Source organism: Pseudophryne corroboree (genome assembly GCF_028390025.1).
Source record: "Pseudophryne corroboree isolate aPseCor3 chromosome 3 unlocalized genomic scaffold, aPseCor3.hap2 SUPER_3_unloc_50, whole genome shotgun sequence".
NCBI lineage: Eukaryota > Metazoa > Chordata > Amphibia > Anura > Myobatrachidae > Pseudophryne > Pseudophryne corroboree.
In genome coordinates this window covers 806,454-823,597 of record NW_026967542.1, presented here as the reverse complement: position 1 = coordinate 823,597, position 17,144 = coordinate 806,454, and the positions used below count along the sequence as shown (strand labels likewise).

Genomic DNA, 17,144 nt, shown 5'->3' with positions numbered 1-17,144 from the left:
TCTCGTCCTTCGAGTTACTATATGGCCGCAGAGTCCGTGGACCTCTCGACCTGTTCCGGGAGTCTTGGGAGGGGGAGCTGATTCACCAGGATGAGTCCGTGGTGGAGTATGTGTTGAAGCTCAGAGATCGGTTAGAGAATCTCATGGGACTAGCGCAAGCGAATCTTGCGGAAGCACAGACCAAGCAGAAGACTTGGTATGACCAGGGTGCGCGTGCTCGGGTCTTTGGAGTAGGGCAGAAGGTGCTGGTTCTGGTGCCCACACATCAGAACAAGCTCCAGGCTGCCTGGGCAGGACCGTACACGGTCGCAAAATGCCTAAGCGACATCACCTACGTGGTGTCATTTGACAGCGATGGTAGGAGACAGCGTATCTACCATGAAAACATGTTAAAGGCATGTCACGAGCGTGTGGAGTCGGTAGCCGTTGTGTGCTGCCTGCCGATGGAGGAACCAGGAAAGGATTCCATTCCCGACCTCCTCGCGGATGCCAAGGGTGAGGGTGGTGTAGAGGAAGTTAGCTGGAGCAGTGAGCTTGGTAACCCCAAGAGGGAGCAGCTGGAGTCAGTGCTGCAGTCCTTTGAGGCCCAGTTCAGCAGGAAGCCCGGCCTGACTTCCCTACATGCCTATCATGTAGACACTGGCGAGAACAGGCCGATTCGGCAACCCGCGTATCGGGACTCACCAGAGGCGCAGGCGAGTATCTACCAAGAGGTGCAGGAGATGTTAGTGCTAGGCGTAATCACGCGCTCCAACAGTCCCTGGGCCGCCTCCGTTGTACTGGTTCCCAAGAAGGACCGGACAACCAGGTTATGCGTATACTACCGCCGGTAGAACGAAGTGACCAAATCCGACGCCTATCCCCTACCCCGCATTGACGCACTGTTAGACGAGTTGGCTGGAGCGAAATACATCTCTACGTTCGACCTGAGCAAGGGGTATTGGCAGATACCAATGACTCCCGAGGCTCAGGAACGGTCCGCCTTCATCACCTCCTGTGGCTTGTTTGAGTTCAAAACCATGCCATTTGGGATGAAGAATGCGCCAGCCACCTTCCAGAGTGTGGTCGATGACCTGCTGAAGGGGTTCAGAGAGTTCGCCCAGGCCTACTTGGATGATATTGCTGTCTTCAGCCGAACCTAGGAAGAGCACCTGAGGCACGTGGGCAGGTCTGACCATCAGGGCAGACAAGTGCCAAATGGGGATGTCAGAGGTAGAGTACCTGGGACACCGTGTGGGGGGAGGCAAGGTGAAGCCTGAACCAGCGAAGGCGGAGGCAATCCGCAACTGGCCCCGGCCCACAACCCAGAGACAGGTCCTGGCTTCCTTAGGGATTGCAGGGTACTACAGACATTTTGTCCCTGACTTTAGTTCCGTGGCCAAACCCCTGACTGAACTGACTAAGAAGAAACTCCCCAAGTTAGCTGACTGGACGACCGCATGTGAGTTGGCATTTCAGTAGTTGAAAACAGCTCTAGTACAAGCCCCAGTACTGATGGCACTGGACTATAGTAACAACTTTGTTGTATAGACTGATGCGTCACAGTACGGACTTGGGGCAGTACTGAGCCAGGAGGGGCCGGATGGACAGGAGCACCCGGTGGACTATTTGAGCAGAAAGCTGCTACCGCGGGAGGTGGGTTATGCCACAATTGAAAAAGAGTGTTTGGCTATTGTTTGGGCTGTGAAGAAGTTTCAGTCCTATTTGTATGGCCGCCATTTTACGGTGGTAACGGGCCACAATCCATTACTGTGGCTTCAGCACACCACAGGGGAAAACGGCAGACTGTTGCGGTGGAGCCTTGCTCTTCAGGTTTATGACTTTCATATTATCCACAAGCAAGGCAAGGCTCATAGCAATGCGGATGGACTGTCACGTCAGGAGGAGCCTGAACCCCCAAAGAACTCCCGGTAACCCCATTAAGGACTGTGGGACCAGGGACCAAATCGTTGGGACATGGGTCCCTGGTTGACCCGCTTGAATGGGGGGGAAAAAGTGTGGACGGAGAGACCCCCAGCCCACGTGGACAATGGCCGCTGCAGCACTGAAGGGGTTAACCCCTAGTGCCCGGCACCATTATAAGGACAATGGGCGCTTGGCGCCATATTTAAAAAGTATAGGGCGCTAGGCGTCAGGTGTTTAAAATGCTTTTAAAACTGTATTTTAAAGGTGTGCCATGGTCCCAGACCTCTCCGGCGACCACGGCAGTGAGGGCAGCCCCCGGCGCGCTGAGAAGAGTGTGCGCACCGGGGGAGAGGGGAACCGCTGCAGCCTTGAGATCAGTTCCCGCTGCAGCCATCAGGTGTGAGCCGCCGGAGTCCGGGAGCTGTGTGTGCGCCGGGGGAGAAGGGTGAGCCGCTGCGGGTGGGAGCTCAGCTCCCGCTGCAGCTCGCTCTGTGGTTGCCTCAGCCCATCGGAGGTGGCCAGCCGCGGCAGCCGAGACGAACGTCCCGGGCTGCTGGGCGGCAAGGGGGGTGCGCCGCAGCCCGGCTCCCCGCCGGACGCTGCTGCGAGGGCACCGGATACAGCGCCGCACACAGGGGACCGGGCTAGCCGGCTCCCTGTGCGGTGAGGGCACCAGAGTGCGCCGCTCAGGGGGGTCCGGGCTAGCTGGCTCCCTAGTGGCAGGGGTGTGTGTAGTGCACACAGAGACACAGAGCTGCGGCGGCCGGGACAAGCATCCTGAGCCACCGGACTTCAGATCAGGAGGGGACAGGGAGAGCCAGCTCCCTGGACCCCAGTGGCAGGCTGGAGGATGGGGGAAGCCAGCCCCATACCTCCAGCACTGAGAGAGAGCCCCAGCAGCCAGGCTGCAGGGCTAGGGAAGCCCAGCGCTGTAGTTAAAACCAGAATAAAAACATTGTTTTAAATGCAATAACATATATATTGTGTTATGAGGCACTGCAGTGCCTGGGAATGTGGAGCCTGTGCAGGGCACAGGCTCAGTGTAGATTTAAAGGGAAACACATGTGTTTAAATGAAATGTATTTAAATGTAAATTGCACTTACTTGGTTGTGTGCATGCTGATGGATTCTCCCAGACCTTTTCCCCAAAAACGGAATACTTTCCCTTCCAGCCTCACTCTTGAAAGGGGCATTGGGAGAGAGAGAAGCTCAGCTTTGAAACAAGCTGAGTGGTTTTCTGGAGCTCCATGGAGGAGATCACCCGTAGTGTCCAGGAAACCTGGACCGGGGAGCTAGGCTGCCCAGCTCTGGAGCCCAAATCCAGGCTGCAGGCAGTGGGCTAGGTCCCGGGCAGGTTTCTGGAAGTCAGTTTAGGCAAGAAAACTTCCCCCAGCCTAGACTGAACGGCACTGGGGCGTATCCTGATCCTCCAGGATGGGACAAGCAAAGGAGAACGACCACTCCCCACTGTCCATAGGGAACAATGTTAGCTGTGCATGTGACCAAGGCATGCACAGCCCATGGGTAAACACTGATTGGTTGTACACCACAGGGCGGGCTTACCCCCTGTTGTAATGTGTATTGGAGTAGGATAAAAGGAGGGCTGCTGCCCCATTGTATTGTATTGTACCATCTTTTTTCTGCTAGAACATCTTGTTGTATGCTGTTGCCCCTAGCAATAGAGATGAGTCTTTTTTAAGGCTATTATTGAGAAAATAAACATCTGCCTCAAGAAGATTGCTTCATCTTGTGACCTACAGGGTTATGCCAAACATAGCCCCGTCCTCCGGCTGTCCAGGAAAGTACCTAGCGTCTCCAAGTTCCGCCTTCCGCCAACTACCGGTAGAGGCCTAGCAAGTGGCTAGTGGGGATTTGTCAACACCACACAGGTGTGGTAAGAAAAGGCGTTGGCACATACAGAGTAGAACCGTGGTTCCAAACGCCACGGCAGGTTAGGAGTTTGGTGGTGGCAGCATAAATCCGCCCACAACGCAGTGGGTGGAGTCAGTAACAGGCGGTTACTAACTGTAAGCAGGAATCCCCTATGTGGTCAGGCCTCGTGTGACCTAACCCTCCATTCTGTGCGCAGGAGACGGGACGCGAAAGCGGCGAGTGCTTTCGTTCGGGACCGTCCTGTCACACCCACATTGGCTGCTCACACGGTATTATCCGTGAATCAGACTTAGCCGCCTCATGGTCTTTTCATGCAGCGGACAACTCTGACTGCAAATCAGGCATTCTCACAGTTATCACAGACAAGCTGCTGTTTCTCATATTGTCATGCAGACAGACAGACAATAATACAGTGAGACAACGTCCGCACAACTTAGTGATAATAACTGTAGTGTCTATAATACAACGAGCACCGCACTGTGTTATAGAGGAAATCTATGATGGTCACTGTGCCACCTACTAAACACCCCTGCCCCCTCCAGTGGCCGTGTGTTGTAGGACTGACATATTGCTGTAGGAAGAAGCAGGAAGTAGGTGTGTCACCTTTGTGTGAAAACGGCGTCCCAGCATGTGCATCTGACTATAACCTATGTACCCCCAAAAGCACTAATAACCTAGGCTTAATAGCCTGTTATGTCCCTTATAGCCCTGGCCACCATCCCTTATATTTAGGGGGAACCGCTGAACTAGGGACCGCCATGACCTCCCCCAGCAGCTATCCACTGTGGTCTGTGCACTTGTGGCAGCTGGAGAGCGGGGTAGATGTGTAATGTGACGGGCGTCCAGCGGCGGCAGTGTGATCTGTCCGCTGCTGCAAGCCGCACTGCCGGGAGCCACTTCTCTGGAGCTGCGAGGTGTAGCCTGACAGGTGCCCAGTGGCAGCATTATTTGACCACTGCTGGAAGCCGCTTCCCAGTTGTCTAGAGGGGCAGATTGTAGAGGGCAGCGGTTTGGAGCTGCACTGCCAGGAGCCGGGGAGTGGGCAGGTGTGGAGCGACGCAGGCGCCCAGTGGCAGTATGTGTCTGACCGCTGGTGGGAGCCGGGAAGCGGGGGAGTTTAAGCCAGTAAAGCTATACCTTAGTAAGCAGCTCATGCAAAACACTTTCCCCGCACATGGAGGGGCGACAGCAGGAGCTGACTGCCCCACTATCACAGCAACAAACAGGTCCAACGGAGCGGCAGCAGCATAAGCTGTTCTCACAGTTATACAGACAAGCTGCTGTTTCTGATTTTGTCATGCAGATAAACAGACAACACTGATGAAGGTCTATGGGGGGCTTCCCTGTCTAAGCACCAATAAGCCTTCGCTGCACAACAGCAGCACACACTCACGGACCCACGCTTTCTAATAAGCTGGGAAGGGAGTGTGATTGATACAAGAAAAAATATTTAGAAAATTTAAAGTAAACCCTGGAATGACTCCAAAATGTGACCTTCCCTAGTGAAGGCACAAAGATCACTGAGGCATCTTGGGAGTATGGAGGGGGGAAAAAGGGTTACACATTTAAATATTTAAATGTGCCTATCCCTGCTATCGCACCGTTCATATCCCAAGAGTACAGTGCCCCCTAGTGGATGAAAAATAAATAAGTGATGTCACTGTGACGCTCCCAGATCCTCTCACCTCCCACTCATGCCCCTGTATTATTACTATAGATATAAGTGATGTTACTGTGATTCTCCCAGATCCCCCTCACCTCCCCAGTCATGTCCCTGTATTATTACTACAAATATAAGTGACGTCACTGTGACGCTCCCAGATCCTCTCACATCCCACTCATGTCCCTGTATTATTACTATTGATATAAGTGATATCACAGTGACACCCCCAGATCCCCCTCACCTCCCCAGTCATGTCCCTGTATTACTATAGATATAAGTGATGTCACTGTGACGCTCCCAGATCACCTCACCTCCCCAGTCATGTCCCTGTATTATTACTACAAATATAAGTGACGTCACTGTGACACCCCCAGATCCCCCTTACCTCCCCAGTCATGTCCCTGTATTATTACTATAGATATAAGTGATGTCACTGTGACGCTCCCAGATCCTCTCACCTCCCACTCATGTCCCTGTATTATTACTATAGATATAAGTGATGTCACTGTGACACCCCCAGATCCCCCTCACCTACCAGTCATGTCCCTGTATTATTACTATAGATATAAGTGATGTCACTGTGACATCACCACCACTCCCAAAGTATTATAATAATAATAATAACAACAATAATAATAATAATAATAATAAATAATACCAGGACACCACAGGCTGCTCCACCATTATAATAATAACCATACACAAAAACCTGCTCCCCCTGTATTGTACTAATAACAACAGGACACCCCATTCTGCTCTCCCTGTATATTAAAAATAAAATGACACCATAGGCTGCTCCCTATGCAAAAAAATAATAATAATAGGACACAACAGGCTGTTCCCAATCTATAATAATAATAACAACAACAACAACAGGACACCACAGGCCGCTCCCTTTTGTATAATAATAATAATAATAATAATAATAATGCTTCCCCTGTATAATAATAACAGGACACCACAGGTTGCTCATCCTGTATAAAAATAAGAATTTACTTACCGATAATTCTATTTCTCGTAGTCCGTAGTGGATGCTGGGGACTCCGTCAGGACCATGGGGAATAGCGGGCTCCGCAGGAGACAGGGCACATCTAAAAAGCTTTTTAGGTCACATGGTGTGTACTGGCTCCTCCCCCTATGACCCTCCTCCAAGCCTCAGTTAGGTACTGTGCCCGGACGAGCGTACACAATAAGGAAGGATCTTGAATCCCGGGTAAGACTCATACCAGCCACACCAATCACACCGTACAACTTGTGATCTGAACCCAGTTAACAGTATGATAACAAAACGAAGTAGCCTCTGAAAAGATGGCTCACAACAATAGTAATAACCCGATTTTTGTAACAATAACTATGTACAAGCATTGCAGACAATCCGCACTTGGGATGGGCGCCCAGCATCCACTACGGACTACGAGAAATAGAATTATCGGTAAGTAAATTCTTATTTTCTCTAACGTCCTAAGTGGATGCTGGGGACTCCGTCAGGACCATGGGGATTATACCAAAGCTCCCAAACGGGCGGGAGAGTGCGGATGACTCTGCAGCACCGAATGAGAGAACTCCAGGTCCTCTTTAGCCAGAGTATCAAATTTGTAAAATTTTACAAACGTGTTCTCCCCTGACCACGTAGCTGCTCGGCAAAGTTATAATGCCGAGACTCCTCGGGCAGCCGCCCCGGAATGATGCCACCTTCCTTGTGGAATGGGCATCTACATATTTCGGCTGTGGCAGGCCTGCCACAGAATGTGCAAGCTGAATTGTACTACAAATCTAGCGTGCAATAGACTGCTTAGAAGCAGGAGCACCCAGCTTGTTGGGTGCATACAATATAAACAGCAAGTCAGACTTTCTGACTCCAGCCGTCCTAACTATATATATATATATATATATATATATATATTTTTTTTTAGGGCCCTGACAACGTCTAGTAACTTGGAGTCCTCCAAGTCCCCAGTAGCCGCAGGCACCACAATAGGTTGTTTCAGGTGAAAACGCTGACACCCCTTTAGGAAGAAACTGGAGACGAGTCCCAGTTCTGCCCTGTTCAAATGGAAAATTTTAATATGGGCTTTTGTAAAACAAAGCCGCCCATTCTGACAATCGCCTGGCCGAGGCCAGGGCTAACAACATGGTCACTTTCCATGTGAGATATTGGTCAACAGCATGGTCACTTTCCATGTGAGATATTTCAAATCCACAGATTTGAGCGGTTCAAACCAATATGATTTTAAGGAATCCCAACACTATGTTGAGATCTCACGGTGCCCCTAGAGGCACAAAAGAACTGTATATGCAATACACCCTTTACAATCTGGACTTCAGGAACTGAAGTCAATTTTTTTCTGGAAGAAAATCTACAGGGCCGAAATTTAAATCTTAATGAAACCCAATTTTAGGCTCAAAACACTCCTGTTTTCAGGAAGTGCAGAATCAACCTAGTTGAATTTCCTTCGTGGAGCCTTTCTGGCCTTACCCACGCAACACATTTTCACCACATGTGGTGATGACGTTATGCGGTCACCTCCTTCCTGGCTTTGACCAAGGTAGGTATGACCTCTTATGGAATGCCTTTTTCCCTTCAGGATCCGGTATTCAACCGCCATGCCGTCAAACGCAGCCGCGGTAATTCTTGGAAAAGACATGGTACTTGCTGAAGCAAGTCCCTTCTTAGCTCCCCAGGCCCTTAGTCCTCTGTGAGCATCTCTTGAAGCTCCGGGTACCAAGTCCCTCTTGGCCCATCCGGAGCCACTAGTATGTCTTATAATTCTTATAAGCCACTATGTCTTATAATTCTCAATACCTTGGTTATGAGAAACAGAGGAGGGAACACATACACTGACTGGTACACCCACGGTGTTACCAGAACATCCACAGCTATCGCCTGAAGGTCTCATGACCTGGCGGAATACCTGTCCCGTTTTTCGGGCGGGATGCCATCATGTCCACCTTTGGTCTTTGCCAACGGTCCACAATCATGCTGAAAAACTTCCCTATGAAGTTTCCACTCTCCCGGGTGGAGGTTATGCCTGCTGAGGAAGTCTGCTTCCCAGTCGTCCACTCCCGGAAAGAACACTGCTGACAGTGCTATCACATGATTTTCCGCCTAGCGAAAAATCCTTGCAGTTTTGTCACTGCCCTCTTGCTTCTTGTGCCGCCCTTTCTGTTTACGTGGGCGACTGCCGTGATGTTATCCCACTGGATCAATACCGGCTGACCTTGAAGCAGAGGTCTTGCTAAGTTTAGAGCCTTATAAATTTGCTCTAAGCTTATTTATGCAGAGAGAATTCTCCAGACTTAATCACACTTCCCTGGAAATTTTTTTCCCTGTGTGACTGTTCTCCAGCCTCTCAGGCTGGCCTCCGTGGTCACCGGCATCCAATCCTGAATGCCAAATCTGCGGCCCTCTAGAAGATGAGCACTCTGTAATCACCACAGGAGAGACACCCTTGTCCTTGGATATAGGGTTATCCGCTGATGCATCTGAGGATGCGATCCGGACCATTTGTCCAGCAGATCCCACCGAAGAGTTCTTGCGGGAAATCTGCCGAATGGAATTGCTTCGTAATAAGCCACCATTTTTACCAGGACTCTTGTGCAATGATGCACTGACACTTTTCCTGGTTTTAGGAGGATCCCGATTAGCTCGGATAACTCCCTGGCTTTCTCCACTGGGAGAAACACGTTTTTCTGGACTGTGTCCAGAATCATCCCTATGAACAGTAGACGTGTCATCGGAAAAAGCTGCGATTTTGGAATATTTAGAATCCACTCGTGCTGTCGTAGAACTACTTAAGATAGTGCTACTCCGACCTCCAACTGTTCTCTGGACCTTGCCCTTATCAGGAAAGCGTCCATGTTTCCTTTTAAGAAAAATCATCATTCCGGCCATTACCTTGGTAAAGACCCGGGGCGCCGTGGACAACCCAAACGGCAGCGTCTGAACTGATAGTGACAGTTCTGTACCAGGAACCTGAAGTACCCTTGGTGAGAAGGGCAAATTTGGACCTGTAGGTAAGCGTCCCTGATATCCAGTGACACCATATCGTCCCCTTCTTCCTGGTTTGCTATCACTGCTCTGAGTGACTCCATCTTGATTTGAACGCTTGTATGTAAGTGTTCAAATATTTCAGATCTCACCGAGCCGGTTGGCTTCAGTACCACAATATAGTGTGGAATACTACCCCCTTCCATGTTGTAAGAGGGGTACTTTGATTATCACCTGCTGGGAATACAGCCTGTGAATTGTGTGAGGGGAAGATGTCTCGAATTTCCAATGTACACCTGGGATACTACATGTAGGATCCCGGAGTTCCCTTGCGAGTGAGCCCCCTGCGTACTGAAACTCTTGAGATGACCCCCTACCGCACCTGAGTCCGCTTGTACGGCCCCAGCGTTATGCTGCGGACTTGGCAGAAGCTGTGAGGGGCTTCTGTTCCTGGGAATGGGCTGCTTGCTGCAGTCTTCTTCCCTTTCCTCTACCCCTGGGCAGATATGACTGGCCTTTGCCCGCCTGCCTGTATGGGGACGAAAGGACTGAGACTGAAAAGACTGTGTCCTTTTTTGCCGATATGTGATTCGGGGTAACAAAAGGTGGATTTTTCAGCTGTTGCCATGGCCACCAGGTCCGATGGACCGCCCCTTTATACGGCAATGCTTCCACATGCCGTCTGGAATCTGCCTCACCTGACCACTGTCGTGTCTTTGTCTGGCAGATATGTACATCACATTTACTCTTGATGCCAGAATGCAAATATCCCTCTGCGCATCACGCATATATAGAAATGCATCCTTAAAATGCTCTATAGTCAATAAAATCTTGTCCCTGTCAAGGGTATCAAAATTTTCAGTCAGGAAATCCGACCAAGCCCCCTCAGCGCTGCAGATCCAGGCTGAGGCGATTGCTGGTCGTAGTATAACACCAGTATGTGTGTATATACTGTCATGATATTTTTCAGCTTCCTATCAGCTGGCTTCTTGAGGGCGGCCGTATCTAGAGACGGTAACGCCCTGTTTTTATAAGCGTGTGAGCGCCTTATCCACCCTAAGGTGTGTTTCCCAACTCGCCCTTACTTCTGGCGGGAAAGGGTATACCGCCCATAACTTTCTATCGGAGGAACCCCACGTATCATCACACACTTCATTTAATTTATCTGATTCAGGCAAAACTACAAGTAGTTTATTCACACCCTACAAAATACCCTTATTTGTGGTACTTGTAGTATCAGAAATATGTAACAGCTCCTTCATTGCCCTTAACATGTAACTCGTGGCCCTAAAGGAAAATTACGTATGTTTCTTCACCGTCGACACTGGGGTCAGTGTCCATGTCTGTGTCTGTCGACCGACTGAGGTAAATGGGCGTTTTTACAAGCCCCTGACGGTGTCTGAGACGCCTGGACCGGTACTAATTTGTCCGCCGGCCATCTCATGTCGTCAACCGTCTTGCAGCGTGTTGACATTATCACGTAATTCCATAAGTAGACCATCCATTCCGGTGTCGACTCCCTAGAGAGTGACATCAACATTACAGGCAATTTGCTCCGCCTCCTCACCAACATTTTCCTCATACATGTCGACACACACGTACCGACATACAGCACACACACAGGGAATGCTCTGATAGAGGACAGGACCCACTAGCCCTTTGGGGAGACAGAGGGAGAGTTTGCCAGCACACACCAAAAGCGCTATAATGTATATAACAACCCTAGAAGGTGTTGTTTCTATATATGCGCTCTTAATATATAATTATATCGCCAATTTATGCCCCCCTTCTCTTTTAACCCTGTTTCTGTAGTGCAGTGCAGGGGAGAGTGGGAGCCTTCCTCACCAGCGGAGCTGATCAGGAAAATGGCGCCGTGTGCTGAGGAGAATAAGCTCCACCCCCTTTTCGGCGGGCTTTTCCTCCCGGTTTTTTAATAACTGGCCTGGGTTAAAATACATACATATAGCCTTAATGGCTATATGTGATGTATTTATTTGCCAAATAGGTATTTATATTGCTGCCCAGGGCGCCCCCAGCAGCGCCCTGCACCCTCCGTGACCGTGTCAGTGAGCCGTGTGACAACAATGGCGCACAGCTGCAGTGCTGTGCGCTACCTCTCTGAAGACTGTGAAGTCTTCTGCCGCCTGTTTCCGGACCTCCGTTCCGCCGTCTTTCTTCAGCGTCTGTAAGGGGGATCGGCGGCGCTGCTCCGGGACGAACCCCAGGCTGACCTGTGTTCCGACTCCCTCTGGAGCTCAGTGTCCAGTAGCCTAAGACTTCAATCCTCCTGCACGCAGGTGAGTTGCAAGTCTCTCCCCTAAGTCCCTCGTTGCAGTGATCCTGTCGCCAGCAGGAATCACTGATTAGAAACCTAAAAAAAACTTTACTAAACAGCTCCTTAAGAGAGCCATCCAGTTTGCACCCTTCTCGGACGGGCACAAAAACCTAACTGAGGCTTGGAGGAGGGTCATAGGGGGAGGAGCCAGTACACACCATGTGACCTAAAAAGCTTTTTAGATGTGCCCTGTCTCCTGCGGAGCCCGCTATTCCCCATGGTCCTGACGGAGTCCCCAGCATCCACTTAGGACGTTAGAGAAAACAGGATACCACAGGCTGCTCCTACTGTACAATAATAATAACAGGACACCACAGGCTGCTCCCCCTGTATAATAATAATAATAATAATAATAATCAGACACCACTGGCTGCTGCCCCTGTATTATAATAATAATAATAATAATAATAATAATAACTGTACACCACAGGCTGCTTCTCCTGTATAATAATAATAATAACAAGACGCCACAGGCTGATACTTCTGTATTATAATAATAATAACAACAAAAACAACAACAGGACACCACAGGCTGCTCCCCCTGTAGAGTAGGATGCCACAGGCTGCTCCTCCTGTCTATTATGACAACACAGGATGCTACCCCTGTATATTATTGCAACACAGGCTGCTCCTACTGTATACTATGACAACACAAGATGTTACCCCTGTATATTATCACAACACAGGCCACTCCCCCTGTATACTATTGACAGCACGGGATGCTACCCCTGTATATTATGACAACACAGGCTGCTCCTCCTGTGTACATTGACAACACAGGCCGCTCCCCGTGTACAGCACAATGCCACAGGTCACAACACCTGCAATGTCCCGTGTATAGAATTACGGTAACAGTGTGGTCTTGTGCCACATGTATTACGGTAACGGCACGGTCCGCGCCACATGTATTACGGTAACGGCACGGTCCGCGCCACCTGTATTACGGTAACGGCGGGGTCTGCGCCACTTGTATTTTGGTAACCACGGGGTCTGCCCCAAATGTATTACCACAACGGCGGGGTCTGTGCCACCTGTATTATGGTAACGGTGGGGTCTGCGCCTCCTGTATTACGGTAATGGCGGGGTCTGCGCCACTTGTATTTTGGTAACCGCAGTGTCTTGTGCCTGCTGTATTACGGTAATGGCGGGGTCTGCACCACCTGTATAACGGTAACGGCGGAGTCTGCGCCACCTGTATAACGGTAACGGCGGGGTCTGCGCCACCTGTATTACGGTAACGGCGGGGTCTGCGCCACCTGTATTACGGTAACGGCGGATTCTGTGCCACCTGTATTATGGCAACGGCGGGGTCTGCGCCACCTGTATTACGGTAACGGCGGGGTCTGCGTCACCTGTATTACGGTAACGGCGGATTCTGTGCCACCTGTATTATGGAAACGGCGGGGTCTGCGCCACCTGTATTACGGTAACGGCGGGGTCTGTGCCACCTGTATTATGGTAACGGTGGGGTCTGCGCCTCCTGTATTACGGTAATGGCGGGGTCTGCGCCACCTGTATAACGGTAACGGCGGGGTCTGCGTCACCTGTATTACGGTAACGGCGGAGTCTGCGCCACCTGTATAACGGTAACGGCGGGGTCTGCGCCACCTGTATTACGGTAACGGCGGGGTCTGCGCCACCAGTATTACGGTAACGGCGGATTCTGCGCCACCTGTATTATGGTAACAGCGGGGTCTGCGCCACCTGTATTACGGTAACGGCGGGGTCTGCGTCACCTGTATTACGGTAACGGCGGATTCTGAGCCACCTGTATTATGGTAATGGCGGGGTCTGCGCCACCTGTATTACGGTAACGGCGGGGTCTGCGCCACCTGTATTACGGTAACGGCGGAGTCTGCGCCACCTGTATTACGGTAACGGCGGGGTCTGCGTCACTTGTATTACGGTAACGGCGGGGTCTGCGCCACCTGTATTATGGTAACGGCGGGGTCTGCGCCACCTGTATTACGGTAACGGCGGGGTCTGCGTCACCTGTATTACAGTAACGGCGGATTCTGTGCCACCTGTATTACGGTAACGGAGGGGTCTGCGCCACCTGTATTACGGTAACGGCGGGGTCTGTGCCACCTGTATTATGGTAACGGTGGGGTCTGCGCCTCCTGTATTACGGTAACGGCGGGGTCTGCGCCACCTGTATAACGGTAACGGCGGGGTCTGCGTCACCTGTATTACGGTAACGGCGGAGTCTGCGCCACCTGTATAACGGTAACGGCGGGGTCTGCGCCACCTGTATTACGGTAACGGCGGGGTCTGCGCCACCTGTATTACGGTAACGGCGGGGTCTGCGTCACCTGTATTACGGTAACGGCGGGGTCTGCGCCACCTGTATTACAGTAATAGGACACTAGAGTGTCAGACACCTGTACAGGGATAATGCAGCACCAGAGGCTGCTCCAGCTGCACTATAACAAGGCACCAGAGGCTGCTCCCCCTGTAGTACAGAACCTGACACCAGAGCTGCTCAGCCTATAGAATAATAATAATAATAATAATAATAATAATATCATTACCTGCTGCCAGACACAGCAATGGCTGCTCTCTGCTCCTGCTGCCTTGTGGGAATGATAGAAGGAAGGCGGAGCTCAGACCAGGGGAAAATGGCCGCCGCTCCCGACGTCACTACAAACTATTGCTGCTGCCAGACTGGTCTACAAGAAAATGGCCGCCGGCATACTGCACTGAGGACAGAGGACGGGCCTGTGGGCGGGGTGTAGGAGGGAAGGGTCCAATCACCAGGAAGCATCCTGCGCCAATCATGCCCTACTTCCTGCCTTTGCGTTCCACCTTACTTCCGGGTTGTGCGGTCCACATGCAGGAAGTGACTTTTCATCGACTGCTGCAGCCTCCCAGTGTCCGTGGAGATCAGGTAATGGCGTCTTACTGTACAGGGGGAGCAGCCTGTGGTGTCCTGTTATTATTATTATACAGGGGGAGCAGCCTGTGGTGCCCTGATATTATTATTATTATTATACTGGGGGAGCAGCCTGTAGTGTCCTGTTATTATTATACAGGGGGAGCAGCCTGTAGTGTCGCTATTTTTATTATTATACAGGGGGAGCAGCCTGTGGTGTCCTGTAGTAGTTGTTGTTATTATTATTATTTTACAGAACAAGCAGCCTGTGATGTCCTGTTATTATTATTATTATTATTATTATTATTATACACATACCTCCCAACTGTCCCGATTTTCGCGGGACAGTCCCGTTTTTTGGGGACTGTCCCACTCGTGGGCCGCAGTGTCCCGCGGTGGGGAAGGGGGGCAGTTGGGAGGCTCTGTCTCTCGCTGCCCTGCTTAGCATACGCACAGCGTCTATTCATTGGAGACAGAGGGAGACGGGGCATGCCAGCAGCTCACAGAGCGCTGGGCATGCCCCTTCAGTGACGAAAACGGGAAGTGGCTCGCGATCGCGGGTCCCCCCGAGAAGCCACACCCCCTTTCCATAGGCCACGTCCCCTTTTACGCTTTGCCGCGCGTGTGTCCCTCTTTAAAGAAGAGACAAGTTGGGAGGTATGTTATACAGGTTGAGCAGCCTGTGGTGTCCTGTTATTATTATACAGGGGGAGCAGCCTGTAGTGTCCTGTTATTATTTAGAGGAAGTAGCCTGTGGTGTCTTTTTATTATTATTATTATTATTATACAGGGGGAGCAGCCTGTGGTGTCCTGTTGTTGTTGTTATTATTATTATTATACAGGCGGAGCAGCCTGTCGTGTCCTTTTATTATTATTATTATTATTATTATTATTATTATACAGAGGGAGCAGCCTGTGGTGTGTTTTTATTGTTGTTGTTATTAATATAATAATAATAATAATAATAATAATAATACAGGGGGAGCGGACTGTGGTGTCCTATTATTATTATTTAGAGGGAGCAGCCTGTGTTGTCCTGTTGTTGTTGTTTTTGTTGTTGTTATCACCATCATCATCATTATTATTATTATTATTATTATTATTATTATAATACAGGGGGAGCAGCCTTTGGTGTCCTGTTATTGTAATACAGTAGTAGCAGCCTGTGGGGTCCTGTTATTATTATAATAAAGGAGGAGCAACCTGTGGAATCCAGTCATTATTATACAGGAGGAGCAGCCTGTGGAATACAGTTATTATTATTATTATTTAGAGGGAGCAGCAGCCTGTGGTGTCCTGTAATTATAATAAAGGGGGAGTAGCCTGTGGTGTCCTGTTAATAAAGACATATGTTATTATTTTTATACTGGGCTGCAGCCTTTTGTGTCGTTGTTGTTGTTGTTATTATTATTATTATTATTATTATTAATAATTTTATTATATGAAATTGTGGGGTTTGAAAATATTGCTCAAATTCTAGGATATATTAAGGCAGAGACCATAATATCCCTGGCATGTGTAACAGATGCTAATTGGAGCAGTATGAAGCAAATGTATATCATACTCCTGGCAGTGTCACAGTGACATCACATATCTATAGTAATAATACATGGACATGACTGGGGAGGTAAGGGGATCTGGGAGTATCACTTATATCTATAGTAATAATACAGGGACATGACTGGTGAGGTGATGGGGTCTGGGATAGTCACTCTGACGTCACTTATATATATAGAAATAATACAGGGACATGACTGGGGAGGTGAGGGAGTCTGGGATAGTCACTCTGATGTCACTTATATATATAGAAATAATACAGGGACATGACTGGGGAGGTGAGGGGGTCTGGGAGAGTCACTTTGACATCACTTATATCTATAGTAATAATGCAGAGACATGTCTGCGGAGGTGAGGGGATCTGGGAATGTATCAGTGACATCACTTATATCTATAGTAATAATACAGGGACATGACTGGGGAGGTGAGGGGGACCTGGGAGTGTCACAGTGACAAGAGAAAGAATGTAGACTTCTTTGTGGGCGCACTCTTGTAAAGAAATATTGAGATATTCTCAAATAATAAAATGTAACTTTTATTACAAATGATTAACAATTTATTCAATCTCCTATGAACAAATAATGTCTCCTGCCACCTTTCCCTTGCCTGTCTCCTGCCGCCTTTCCCCTGCCTGTCTCCTGTCGCCTTTCCCCTGCCTGTCTCCTGCCGCCTTTCCCCTGCCTGTCTCCTGCCACCTTTCCCCTGCCTGTCTCCTGCCGCCTTTACCCTGCCTGTCTCCTGTCGCCTTTCCCCTGCCTGTCTCCTGCCACCCCCACCCTGCTGCCCACCTGCCTGTCTCTTGCCGCCTTTACCCTGCCTGTCTCCTGCCACCTTTCCCCTGCCTGTCTCCTGCCACCTTTCCCTTGCCTGTCTCCTGCCTGTCTCCTGCTGCCTTTCCACTGCCTGTCTCCTGCCGCCTTTCCCTTGCCTG

The 17,144-nt window shown here is 50.0% G+C and overlaps 2 protein-coding genes across 2 annotated transcripts in view; both read left to right on the top strand.

The window, feature by feature from the left end:
• The window catches only part of LOC134984396 (gastrula zinc finger protein XlCGF17.1-like), a 256,307-nt gene that overhangs the window by 140,547 nt on the left and 98,616 nt on the right, over nt 1-17,144 (top strand). The gene's annotated exons all lie outside the window — the stretch shown is intronic.
• LOC134984391 (zinc finger protein ZFP2-like) overlaps nt 1-17,144 on the top strand; it is a 37,776-nt gene that overhangs the window by 2,982 nt on the left and 17,650 nt on the right. The gene's annotated exons all lie outside the window — the stretch shown is intronic.